The sequence below is a fragment of the Pinus tabuliformis genome, chromosome 2_2, assembly GCF_031772625.1.
Source record: "Pinus tabuliformis cultivar Carrire ecotype Pingquan chromosome 2_2, CPIR1, whole genome shotgun sequence".
Classification (NCBI taxonomy): domain Eukaryota; kingdom Viridiplantae; phylum Streptophyta; class Pinopsida; order Pinales; family Pinaceae; genus Pinus; species Pinus tabuliformis.
Genome location: NC_142300.1, coordinates 1,179,503,794 through 1,179,518,584, shown reverse-complemented (window position 1 = coordinate 1,179,518,584; position 14,791 = coordinate 1,179,503,794).

Here is a 14,791-nt window from a genome sequence, read left to right as displayed (position 1 = left end):
TTCAGATTGATTAGCGTTTTTTAACATCATTGCTTCTTAGCTTGAAATCCAGCTGACTCACACCTGAGAATAAATGTTGTTTTCTTGGCCTAGTTGTTGAAAGATTGGAAAATGAAATTGAACTATTGGATGTCCAAATTGAGCCACATGAATTCCAAGACCCTAAACAGTTCTTGGAAACTCTCCCTCCTCCCAAAGAAGAGAAGGTAAGGCTGCCCTTAGATGGTTGGATGGAAGGATGTTATGATTTATAGTGAGGATGTGATAATCTCCAACCAAGAGCATATGTTAATGAGATGGGGCAATAGATAGAATCTGGTTTCTATGATCCTATAGCAACATATATGGAATATATTTTTAAGTTGAAAGAAAAACCAGGTTGCCTTTTATAGAGCTAGAGGTACTATGGGTATATATTGCTGGTAGGACTTCCAACTATGTTCTCGTTCAAACACTATTAAACAACAACATCATTGTCATAGTTGCTTGATTGGTTGGTTCAGCATTATAGCATTACTTGATCTATTGATTTTTCATTAGAGTAGGGTAGATTTGTAAATAAATAAACTACCCAAGGTAGCATTTCAACTTTCAGTATTTGTTTATGTACAAGTTGCAGTATGTATTTGTTTCTGGATTGGTATGAGTTGTTTTGAGTTTGCAACTATCTGACCGTATTGCCTAATGGATGAGGCACTTGGTCTACAGTGTTCTTGACACCTCCATGGAGCTGCCATCCCCAATGGAGCCAATGTTAGTTCGAAGCCTGTCACCAGGGATCAACATCAGCTCTTATTAGGTTTGGTTTGGTTAGATGTTTTGCACATGATATTTAGCTCAAAAGATGTCACAAATGTGTCCATCAGAAGAATCTCGGAAAAATATTTCCAACAGTATATCACACTCCTAAAACCGGTTTCTGGATCATAAGATATGAACGAAATGAATGATTGATTCTTGGTTATGCATGTTTTGAGGTCAGTTGTTGTACATAGGGACAAGTTTACTACAAAATCAGTTTGGACAGGAATTTTACAAAAGTGAAATATTTTTTGGTCCATCACATACCAAATAACAAAAACCTCCTTCAGTTTATGCACAGGTACTACTATGTGGGAGATATGCAGTGATATTTGGATCCTACATTAAAACAAAGCAAAATTTTCATTTATTTTACTATTTTAGTCATTTTAGTGCGGTGCCATTTTACAACAGATGGAAAGTAATTTTGAAAAACCCAAGGAGGTTTTTGTTAACCACAAGCTAGATAACAAAAAAATATTTCCTTTTATTCACTGGTGTTGTGAATTTGGATATGTGACTAGATCTTTACAACTCATTTTCACATATTTAAATTTTTAATGATTTTCTGTTTTAGAGATGATTTTGTGGCACATATTGCGAGCAAGTGGAAACAAATTTCCAAAATTTGAGAGAGGTTTTTGTCCAACTTGACCTTATCTACGAAAAACTCTTTTAGTTTTGTAACAGGTGCTACGTTTTAGGAGATACGAGTTCATCATCAACACCTATTTTTAGAAATTATGTCCAAGTTTAATGTAACTGATTCTATTTTGAAGAAGATGGTTGAGCTCAATTCCCTTAGTATAGGGATGAGAAAATGTATATATTTTATGAATTTCATAGTGTAGAGGTTCGATTTTGGCAGTAGAGAGGCTGCTTGGCATTGTGTAAATTTTTCTTGAATATCATTTTAATAAAGCAGTTTTCTGCCCTTTGGACCTGGGATCCATCATGGTGTTATTGTTCAGTATGTTTTTCATGTAACTCAGTTAAATATTTTGTTTTTTCTACCTTTTTATAGCATTATCTAAGAGATGTGTTAGGAATTCATCCCCTATCATGCTCTTTTCATGATGATTTTGCTGTTAGTTGTAATGGTTGTCTTAGCAGAATTCATCCTTGGCTAGATGCTTTGCTGAGCAACCTCATGATTCTCTTTCATCTAATGTTGTTGTTGCAGATTCATCCTTTCTCTGATGCTTGTAGGGCAACGAATTTCTCCCTTATACTTCTCACATTTACAATATTCACTTGGCTGAACATGGCACTTAATTTGCCCCATGTTTTCCGGCAGAAACTGACATCGATTCCATAATCCAAATCATCCTTTCTCTCACTATTTTGACCCAAAACAAATCTAATCAAATCCTATGAGCTACTATACCTAGCCTAAAATCCATATTTGATCCAGTTATCTTGACTGAGATTGACAAGGAGAGAGCCCTCTCTAGACCTGGTAGGGCTAGCTACCAGGTGAAGCTTGGTCTGTGGTTACCTCGGAATTGCCTTTTCTCAGCCTTAAGGTTCATTCTAAGTGATAACATAGCGGCGACCATACTGGGGAAGAGGTGACAGTTCTTCTCTGGAAAAGATCATTCAAGTTGTAGATATGATTGCTGATGGTGGACAACAATCAGACACATATGAAGGCTGAAATCATCTACTTGATGACTCCAATGTTGAAGATCCTAAGCTTCGACTTCACCGCCAAAGAATCCAGTTTTCATAAATGTTGATGGTAATCACTGATGATAGGGTATGTGGCAAATCCGTTATCTAGTGAAATGTTATTGATTTTAAGGGATTAGTTAGCAAAATTTCAGATTGATCAGAGTTTTTTAACATGATTGTTTCTTAGCTTGAAATCCAGTCGACTCACACCTGAGAATAAATATTGTTTTCTTGGCCTAGTTCTTGAAAGATTGGAAAATGAAATTGAACTATTGGATGTTCAAATTGAGCCACATGAATTCCAAGACCCTAAACAGTTCTTGGAAACTCTCCCTCCTCCCACAGAAGAAAAGGTAAGGCTATCCTTAGATGGTTGGATGGAAGGATGTTATGATTTATAGGAAGGATGTGACAATCTAGAGCCAAGAGCATATGTTAATGAAATGGGGCAGTAGATAGAATCTAGTTTCTATGATCCTATAGCAGCATATATGGAATATTTTTTTAGGTTGAAAGAAAAACTAGGTTTCCTTTTACAGAGCCAGAGGTACTATGGGTATATACTATTGGTAGGACTTCCAACTATGTTCTGGTTCAAACACTATCAAACAACAACATCATTGTCACAGTTGCTTGATTGGTTGGTCTAGAATTATAGCATTACTTGTTCTATTAATTTTGCATTAGAGTAGGGTAGATTTGTAAATAAATAAATTGCCCAAGGCAGCATTTCAGTTTTTGGTATTTGTTTATGTATAGGTTGTAGTATGTATTTGTTTTTGGATTGGTATGAGTTGTTTGGAGTTTGCAGGTATCTAACCATATTGCCCAATGGATGAGGCACTTGGTCTACAGTGTTCTTGACACCTCCAAGGAGCTGCCATCCCCAATGGAGCCAATGTTAGTTCCAATCTTTGCAGCCTGTCACCGGGGATCAACATGAGCTCTTACTAGGTTTGGTTTAGTTAGATGTTTTGCACATTATATTCAACACAAAACATGTCACAGATGTATCCATCAGAACAAGCTCGGAAAAATCTTTCCAATGGTATATCACACTCTTGTAACCGGTTTTTGGATCATAAGATATGATCGAAATGAATGATTGATTCTTGGTTATGCAAGTTTTGAGGTCAGTTGCTACACACAAGGACAAGTTTACTACAAAATTAGTTTTGACAGGAATTTCACAAAATTGAAAGATATTTTTTCCCATCACATACCAAATAAAAAAAACCTCCTTCAGTTTATGCACAGGTGCTACTATGTGGGAGATATGTAGTGATATTTGGAGCCTGCATTAAAACAAAGAAAAATTTTCATTTATTTTATTGTTTTAGTCATTTTAGTACGGTGCCATTTTACAACAAATGGAAAGTAATTTTGAAAAACCCAAGGAATTTTTTGTTAACCACGAGTCATACAACAAAAACCTCTTTCAGTTTATTCACCGGTGTCGTGAATTTGGATATGTGACTAGATCTTTACAGCTCATTTTCAGAGATTTAAATTTTTAATGATTTTTTGTTTTAGAGATGATTTTGTGGCACATAATGTGAGCAACTAGAAACGAATTTCCAAAATTTGAGAGAGGTTTTTCTCCAAAATGACCTTATCTATGAAAACCTTATTCCGTTTTGTAACAAGTGCTATGGTTTAGGAGATACGAGTTCATCATCAACACCTATTTTCAGAAATTCAGTCCAAGTTTAATGTAGTTGATTCTATTTTGAAGAAGATGGTTGAGCTCAATTCCCTTAGTACAGGGATGAGAAAATGTATATATTGTATGAATTTCATAGTGTAGAGGTTCCATTTTGGCAGCAGAGAGGCTGCTTGGCATTGCGTAAATTTTTCTTGAATATCATTTTAATAAAGTAGTTTTCTACCCTTTGGACCTAGGATCCATCATGGTGCTATTGTTCAGTATGCTTTTCATGTAACTCAGTTACATTTTTTTATTTTTTTTTTCTGTTTTGTTATAGCATTATCTAAGAGATGTGTTAGGAATTCATCCCCTATGATGCTCCTTTCATGATGATTTTGCTGTTAGATGTAATGGTTGTCTTAGCAGAATTCATCCTTGGCTAGATGCTCTATTGAGCAACCTCATGATTCTCTTTCATCTAAAGTTGTTGTTGCAGATTCATCCTTTCTCTAATGCCTTCAGGGTAGCGGTATTTCTCCCTTATACTTCTCACATTTACAATCTTCACTTGGTTGAACATGGCGGTTAATTTGCCCCAGGTTTGCTGGTAGAAACTGACATCGATTCCATAATCCAAATCATCCTTTCTCTTGCTGTTTCAACCCAAAACAAATCCAATCAAATCCTCTGAGCTACTGTACCTAGCCTAAAATCCATATTTGATCCAATTAGCTTGAATGAGATTGACAAGGAGAGAGCCCTCTCCCGACCTGGTAGGGCTAGCTACCAGGTTAAGCTTGGTTTGTGCTTATCCAATGATTACCTCCCTTCATCCTAAAGTCAATCTAGGCTCTAACAAAGTGTGTCAGATTGCATTGTACTGGGCCTAGGGAAATTCTATTGTATGGGTAGTCCACTGGCGATGGATTTTTCAGAGTGGGAGGTGGGTGAATGAATTTGTTGTGACTGTAGAGTGAACTGTGGAGTGGGGGGTACAATGCTAGGGTTGGGGACCACTGTGATATTTATAGGGAAAAGTGGCCTGTACGGCTCAATCCTTTCTCCCTGTGGAACAGTGTTCGGGCTTCCGCCTTGTGGTGGGTCCAGTCCCAGCATTAGTGATGCAAGTGATGTTGGTTGTGTACCACTGGCAGAAGTGGTGCATTTTTCTTGCCCTGCTGACTCAACTTCTGTTTCCACAGTTGTTCATCGTCGGCCAGACAGGAGGGTTTCTGACAGGGTCGTGGAGGTGGAGGCTGTGTGTGGGGAGGATTCCCGCGACTGTGGTAAGGTGGTGGAAGTGGTGGTAGGAATCTCTTCAATAATGGGGGATGCAGAAACTGAGTGCTCGACCTCATCAGTAAGGTCGAAAACTAGGGGTGGTGGTGGTGGAGCAGTTTTTGGATTTTTAACATGAATAACTCTTTTGTTCTTTATCTTCGAGACCGTTGGCTGAGATGGTGGGTGGGCTACTCCCATGGGGAGTTTCATGGCCAGCGAGGTTGTGATAATGGGTGAGAACATAGTAGAACCTTGAAATTGGGCAGGATAATTTCTCTCACCTGATTTTCCTTCAAAACTTGCAATTGTTCATCTCAGCTCGAACATCTTCTCCTCCATCTGAAGCACCATTAGTTGGAGGACATCTTTGGCTGGCCTTTTCCTACTACTTTTTGCTGCATCTCCCCCTTACGCCTGCTGCTTCAAGGCTCCAAACAAATAATTGTACTTCCCATCAACAATTTCACAAGCCACCCCCAGCCATGATCCCACCTCATTGTGTAGTGCTGTTGCAGTCAAGATGAACCTTTGCAGCCTAATATTGAATGTCTCCGGGTGGATGCACCTCGGCCTAAGGTAGGTGTGCGCATGTGAAGCTCCGAACCAGATTTCTTTTGAATATTCATCCAGCAGAGTCTTAGGTATCCTCTGCATCAACCTTATCGTGGCTAGCATCAGCTCGTACCAATCCTTGAAAGTTGTCTCATTTATCTCTTTCGTGTTGGGGTCCCCCAATGCCCTCCATGGTTCATAACGGAGAGCTATCAGTTGTCCTTCGACAATGGTCGCCATTTCCCTTTCTTTCGGTGGCCTCCATTTCCACATTGCCAAAGACATCAAAATGTACCCAAACACGAAATTGGTACTCTGCCTATACACATCTCCACAGGCTTCAAAAAGTTTGTTAAGAACAAATGTGGACCAGTTAAGTACCTCTCCTTAGGGGCAATGCTTCGCAACCGAAATTGCGTCCAGTGTGCATGTTGGGTTATGTTATATTCTTTCAATGACTAGCCCATGTAATTAACCCAGGGGTTGAAGGGGGGTCGGATCCCCCCCTTCGTTGCGCCGATTGCGTAGTGGGGGGGTCACAGGGGGTTTGAGGGGTGCAGGTAACCTCACTCTATGGGGTCTGAGGTAGCGCCCCGGAAAATTTTGTTTTTGGACCCTATATTAGGTTGGGAGGACCTACCTATGGTTTTGTGCATGGTTTTCGCACATGGTTTTGGACGTGATGGTTTTTCGGTCCATGGTATTGGATGCTTTGGCATATATAAATCTGTATTTTAACATTGAAAGGCATATAATGAAAAATCAAGCTGGTAGTCCCGATTTCGGGATCTAGGGGAAAATATCTATGTATATGTGTTTTATGTGTTATGCTCTCACATTATTTACTTTCTATGTTTTAGAATTTGTATGCAGGTAATTTTTGTACAGGGTTAAAACCTACATTTGGTTTTAGAGCTGTTTTGGCTTCAAGGGGATGCCTTTGTTGCTGAGGGGTTTCACTTGGGCATGTGGTAAACCTTGTTTAGTGGAAGATCTGCGACATCGATTTTGGTGGTGAAAGAAGATGACGAGCAGTCGAAAGATAGAGATCGGGGAATTTAATGGTTAGAGTTTTGAGTTATGGAAACACAAGATGGAGGATCTATTGGTGGATAAAGATCAGTGGGTCATAGTAGATACAGGTACTAAACCAATGGGAGTGTCCGATGAAGAATGGAAGAAGTTGGATCGGAAGGTTCAGAGCACAATATGATTGTGTGTATTAGATTCAGTATCGCTGAATGTAACAGGGGAAACTATGACGAAAGCTTTGTGGGACAAGTTAGGGACTTTGTACCAATCTAATTCTCTGGTGAATAAATTGTTCCTATGAAAAAAGTTGTATAACCTGAGGATGAAAGATGGAGACTCAGTGATAGAACATCTGAACGCATTTAATACTATGGTAAGTCAGTTATTATCTGTTGATATTAAAATTTCAGATAAAGATAAGTGCATCAGATTTTTGTGTTCTCTACCAAATTCATGGGATAGTCTGGTTATTGAAATAGGTAGCAATACAACTGCCTTGCAGTTTGATGAAATAGTCTCATCCTTACTGACGTAGGAGATGATATGGAAAAATATGGAGAGCTAGAATGTTGATTCCTTGTCTATATGAGGATGGTCCCAAAACAGAAACAAGAATAATTCATTGAGTGGGAGATCTAAATCTAGAGGGAGATCTAAATCTCTAGGAAAACCTGTAAAGGTAGTGTGCTAGAAATACAAAAATGAAGGGCACTACAAAAGGGATTGTAAATCTAAAGCTCCTGATAAATGAAAGGGATCTGATAATGCTCCTTCTACAGAGGAAAAAGCTACCTTGGATGAAGGTGGGGATGTGTACTTGGCTTCTTCAAGTACACATGTAGATCATGAGGAATGGTTGATTGACTTACGTGCATCCTTTCACTTCACTCCCCATAGAGAGTGGTTCTGCGAGTATGAGAAATATGATGGTGGTGATGTCTTCTTAGGGGATGATAGGAAGGATAGAATCATTGGTCATGGAAAGGTAAAGTTGAAGTTGAAAGGTGGAATGGTTAGAACACTCCTAGGTGTTCTGCATATTCCTGCATTGGCCATAAATCTGATTTCTCTAAGCAAGCTAGATGATGTAGGTGTAAAAACAGTTTTCGAGAAGGATACCTATAAGATGGTTCGGGGAGCACTGGTATTGATGTGAGGAGTTTGGATTGGAACTCTGTACAAGCTACAAGGTAGCACTATTTTTGATGGGTGAAATAGCTCTGTGGTTCCTGAAAGTGGAGTAGAAAATTTAGTGGTCTCTAGAGAGAAGACCATGTTGTGGCATCAAAGGCTTGGGCATATTGGAGAGAAGGGCCTTCGAATACTTCATGGTAAAGGTATGGTAGAAGGTATGAGTTATAGCTCTCTGGATTTTGATTTCTGTAAAAATTGTGTATATGGGAAGCAGAATCGAGTGAGTTTCCCCTCTAGTCGTAAGAGGGTGAAACATATATTAGAACTTATGCACAATGATGTGTTTTGACCTGTGAAGGTTCCATCACTGGGTAAGTCTATGTACTATGTATCATTTATAGATGACTTATCAAGGAATACATGGATATATTTCCTTAAGAAGAAATCTGAAGTCTTTGATAGGTTTAAAGAATTTAAGGCTCTGGTGGAAAACCAGACAAAGAAGAAGATAAAGGTGTTGAGGACAGATAATGGTGGAGAGTTTTGCAGTAAGGAATTTGAAGATTTTTGTAAGAAGTGTGGTATAGAATGGAAAAAGACTACTCCATACACACTTGAGCAGAATGGAGATGCAGAAAGAATGAAAAAGGTGTTGATAGAAAGGGAAAGAAGCATGCTCATTGGTGTCGGGTTAGGATAGGAATTCTGGGCAAAGGTGGTGGAGACAACATGTTACCTGGTCAATAGATCAACTTCATCAACATTGGAGGATAAGACTCCACAAGAGGTGTGGACTGGTAAGAAACCCTCTCTTTCACATTTGAGGGTATTTGGATGTGATGCATATGTACAGGTTCCAAAGGAGAAATGAACCAACTTGGACAGTAAATCTGAAAAGTGCATCTTTATTGGGTATAAGGATGGTTTAAAGCGTTATAACCTTTGGAACCTAGTAACAAGGAAGATTGTGTACAGCCAAGATGTGGTGTTCAGAGAGGTAAAATATGTTATTAAACATGAATTCCAACCAAAGGAACTTGAGAAGATTGTTGAAAATTCAACAAGATGATGGAGCTTAGTGAAAAGAAGTCGCCTTCACTAAGTGGGCCCGCGGGCTATTTTTGGTTCAAAGTCTACTTTTAGACATATGGATCATGGTCTATGAGTTGCAGGATGCTATTTGTGGATGATTGATCATGTTGGTAAAAATAGATGGACTTCTATTTTTATACATATGGGTGAAGTCTATTTTTATACTTCCAGGCTAAAAATAGAACAATCGAATATTATTAGCTCTTAATAATATTTGGACTATAAACATTATCTTATCCTATTGGAGCACTTCAATTCAAGCTACGAATGTGGCACATGCAACTCCCAGAAGGAAATACACTTTTCTCATGGGTCAGTTGAGCTATTGCATGATGGACTTTAGTTAGAACTCAAGTGGTTGATTTTGGTGGAGTTGATTGAGGAGTTGATGGAGTTGTGTTCAGTTTGTCTTAGTTGAACTAGTTGTATTTAGTCTAACTGTAGAATACACTAGTGATGAGTGATGTAAATTAATTATTAATTAATTCACTAATTATTAACTCATAAAGAAACTAAAGAATACATCAGTTAACTCAGTGAATGGACAGTTCATTGGAGACAAGTGTTTGAGGTGAGTGAAAGGGCAAGACAGCTGTCGGTTGTGACTATAGCTGTGCGTAAGATTTGCACAATCAATGGATTGAGTATTGCCAATGAGGATTGCATGGTTCAGCCAAAGGAAATATGAGTTTGGATCAGCCATTCTCATCTATTCTCATGCAGGACTGCGTAGTGGAGGCAGGCAAGCAACGGAGGAGATTTGAACCTGTGATTGATTTAGATCTGAGCTAGTTTTTGTGTAATAGGTGGAGATAGTATTGAGTACTTGCGAGGAGTATTGTACTATGTATTGTTACATGTTCTCAATCAATATAATATACAGATAGTTGGGGGTTTTCAGCTGTATGCTTTCCCCAGTACATATTGTGTTAATGTATGCATGCAATTGATGTTTCATTGTTTTTAATTCCGCAAAATTGATGATCAACGTAGAGGAGGTTATGTATTATGCATGCATTCCGCAAACAGTGTATGATCAGGATAATCTCTGTGAATAAGTTTTATATTATTCAAAATTTCTACATGATATCAGAGGAAAGTTGATCATCAGATCTATTATTCAGAAAGTGTTTACATTTTATTTCTTCAGCCAGAGTCTGTAATCTGGCCAGGTAGCCTTTGGATTCATCCTTCTTTTGGAAGGTGAGATATCTGGTGAATAGGGAAAATTTTAAGAACCCCCCCCTAAATTTACATGTATAATAAATGGGTGAATCTCCATGGTATATAGGAAAAATGGAAGGCGGTTTTATCAATAATATGATATGTATATATAATTTTTTGGCGAATGTCTCACCAGGCATGGCAAATATTTTACTCAATTATAAAATCTTGTGTTTATTGAATACACAAATGAAATCATTGCATTTCTTTAAAATATCTTTTGAAATCAAAATTACCGAAATTACATATTGATAACCTAGTGGGTGTAGGATAAAATTCACCCGTGCCATTCACAGAAAGCATGAGAAAAAACCTAATACTATATATAAAACTAAGAAAAATTCAAATTCATTGCTTCTAGGGACCTCGTAACCACCCTGCCAATACACAACTACATTCCTGTTTTCAATTAGAAAAACTACCCAAATTACAATCTATTTACTCCAGCATATGTGGGAAAGTTATAGAAGGATGACTAGTGTAATCAATCCATTCCTTTTAGCCCTGGATTTGTTTCAGTTTAAAACAGAAGTATACAAATATACTTGTCCAATGTCTATGCTTTAACCATTCACCTTAAGATGTTTTTACAATATAATTTCCTAAGTCTATTTAATATCTTCATTATCATAAAAACCAACCTATATCCATCTTAACTCTACATCTACCACTCTTAGGGGGATGAAATCTATTTATCCCTCTGAGCACTTGGTAGACCCATAATTAATATGGATCTAAGATGATAGAATTTCTCCTTTAAATAGTCTATGCTCACATGAATACAATGGTATTACCATGGGTCAATACCATGGGTTATCATAAACCTGGAGCGTAAAATTACTATTAGTAATTTATAAAAATTAATAAAATTAATAGTTGATTTTTATTTTATTTTTTATTTTAACCAAGCTAAAATGTTTAACATACATTAAATTACAACATCCAATTTTACTCTTGATCAGATCAAATATTTTTTCACTCTATGCTAGTTTGCATATCACGATATTTGATACCTCTCAGGGGTTAGTAGATCCAGAGTAAAGATGGATCTATGCTGGTTTAATTCCCCCATCTAAATAGGCTACATTCCAGGTGAAAACCATGGGTCAATACCATGTGCCATTTTTATTTTTATTAATACTAATATTACGGTTAATAATGTTTTTTTGCATGGTATTAATGACAACCTAGTCCATGGTATTTGTCCCATAGTATTTTGCCCATAGGTTTCACCTAAATATAACGCATTTTTTGAGTGTTCGTAAATATAAGGTGACTTATGGAGCAAATATAAAAGAATGTTTTATTTGTTTACCATACCTCTCGTTTATTTATATTTTTATTAATTTACCATACCTCTTTTACAAATATGGTATTTGCCCCATAGGATTCACTTAAATAAAACCTCTTTCTTGAGCCTTCATAAATAGAACGAGGGTTATGGACTAAATATAAAAAGAGGTTTTATTTATTTACCATGCATCTAGTTTATTTATATTTTTATTTATTTACCATACCTTTTGAGTAATTATAAAAAGACATTTTATTTATTTACCATACCTCCACTTTACTTATATTTTTATTTGTTTACACCCTTGCATGTATATAAGGTGGCTTGTGGAGTAAATATAAAAAATGTTTTATTTATTTACCATACCTCTCATTTATTTATATTTTTATTAATTTACCATACCTCTTTTATAAATATGGTATTTGGGCCTTTGGCCCATCGGATTCACTTAAATAAAACCTATTCTTGAAAATGGGCAAATGGATTCACTTAAATAAAACCTATTCTTGAAAATGGGCGAATGGAAGGTTGTAACTCCTAATTTCAAGGACTAAATTTACCTTTTTTACCCTCTCCCTTAAAATAAGGTGGGCTATTTGAGGTGATTTGTAAAAATGTACTATGATACAAAATATTTGCCCACTAAAAATTTAAAACCCCTTAATTTCGCCAAAGGGCGAACATTTGCCCCTAAAATTTTCTATGCTGGTGAATGCCCATACAATCAATCTCTGTACGAGAAATACTTTGTTCTCACGAATTTTAGATCAGAAGTAGTTGAGTTTTGAGCTGGTGGAATTTGAATTTGCAGCAGTGTTTTCTTGGTGTCAAAGTTGAAATGTCTTTCAATGGATTGTGATTGGAGTATGCTCTCGAAGGTAGCTCGAATTATATTGCATGGAAAGATAGGATGGAGGCAGTGTTAGATGATAATGGTTTGAAGGAGTTCATAGATGCTGAAGTCCCAAAGCCTACTAATGTTGCTCACGTTGAGGCTTGGCAAAAGAAGACAACAAAGTGTCGAAGGATTCTGTTGGAGGGCGTGAAGGATCACATTGTATCTAGCCTACATGGAAAGGCTTCTCCATACTTGATGTGGAAAGTGTTGACAAATTTATTCCAAAGCAAGAGCGACGAGAGGAAGTTGGCGCTCAAGGATAAACTTAGAAACATTAAGTGTGGGAATGGAGACAGTATGCTCAAGTATCTCACGAAGTTCACCCAATGCCGGGATGAGCTAGGAAGTGTGGGGTTGACTGTCGATGATGAGGACTTGGTCAGCTTGGCTCTCCTTGGTCTTCTAAAGAGTTGGCATTCCTATCAGGAATCTATCAATGGTCAGGAGAAATTGCCAGGATGGGAGAGACTTTGGTCAGATCTTGTGCAAGAGGAGATCAGGAAAAATACCAGGGACGGATCTTCATCAAAGGTATCTGATGAAGAAAATTGTGCTTTGGATGCCAAAGAAAAGAAGGGGAAGGAGAAGGTTTCTCTTTCCGAATCTAGTTCTTCCAATGATGGGAAGAAGGTTGACAAATCGAAAGTGCGATGCTTTCGTTGTCATGAGGTGGGCCATTATGCTACAAATTGTCCATGGAGGAAATCCAAGAAGGGATCCAGGGAAGGATCTGAAGGTGAGGCACTTGCTTCACAGTTCGAGTTGGATTTCACACTCTTCGCATGCATGGTTTCATCCATGGTGGGAAGTGGTTGGTTTCTTAACAGTGGAGCTTCTTTCCACATTACCGGTGACAAGAGTTTGTTCAGTACTTTGGAGGAGAAAGATCTCCAGATACTCATAGCGATGGGTAATGATGAGAAGTATAGTGTCTCAGGTGTAGGCACGATTATTTTTCAGAGGGAGCATGAAGCTCGCCTTACCTTGACCAATGTCAAGTATGTACCAGGACTGGAGAGAAACTTGGTGTCGATTGCGATGCTGGAAGACAGAGGCTATAATGTAGTCTTCAATAAGGGAGAGGTTTTCCTTAGACACATCATCACTAGACAGGTGAATCAGATTGGTTCACGTGTCAAGAACCTGTATGCTCTTGAGGTTCAAGATGCATGCAAAGCCTTGAGCAGTGAGGCAACTAATGGAGACTTGGTGGTTGAGAGGGAGCGTATATTACCTCTCAACATGTAGAGCCACAAGAAGTCTCAGACGATTGTGGAGGAGCCACGATTGGTGTAGCAGCTTCAAGAGGTTGTGGAGCAGCCACAACAAGGGAAGCTGAGAGGAGATCGAGTAGAGACATCTATTCATGCAGAGACCTCTAGTAGGGGGGAAATTTGAGCCAGGTGGGCTGAGGGATCACATGCAGCCATACCTCCAGGTAGGAGGTGGGGTGATGTGGATTGATCGTCCCAAGGAGGAGGGGCAGGATCCTTGAGGTACCCAACCTCTTGGATGAGACCTTGCTACAGGAGCCCCGATGTGGAGTTGCAGGAATTGACTGATTGGATAGAGATAAATGCGGATGGAGTGGTAGAGAGAGCAACAGTGTAGGGAATCCCAAGACAGCTCATAGCTAGCCGGCTGCAGCAATTGCGAGAGGCACAAGTGTTTTGCACAGTGCTAGGTGGCACAGAGAGGTGTGCAATGGTGCGAGATGCATGGAGATGTTGTAGTAGCGCAGATTTCAGAGAGGGAGCACTTGTCAGCAGCAGGTAGAGCTTCAACATCAGAGTATGTTCCTAGCCCAACAGAGTGGTCAGTTGGGAGTGTTTTTGTTCCAAGTGTTGTTGGAGTAAGTGGACCGGGCAAATGTGTTGTATGCAGAACATTCCAGAGTCGCAGGATAGGGGTTATAGATAATCCATATCTTGTTGAGAGGGAGTGTTGAAAATGCAACAAGACGATGGAGCTTAGTGAAAAGAAGTCGCCTTCACTAAGTGGGCCCGCAGGCTATTTTTGGCGCAAAGTCTATTTTTAGACATATGGATCATGGTCTATGAGTTGCAGGATGCTATTTGTGGATGATTGGTCATGTTGGTAAAAATATATGGACTTCTATTTTTAAACATATGGGAGGAGTCTATTTTTAGACTACCAGGCTAAA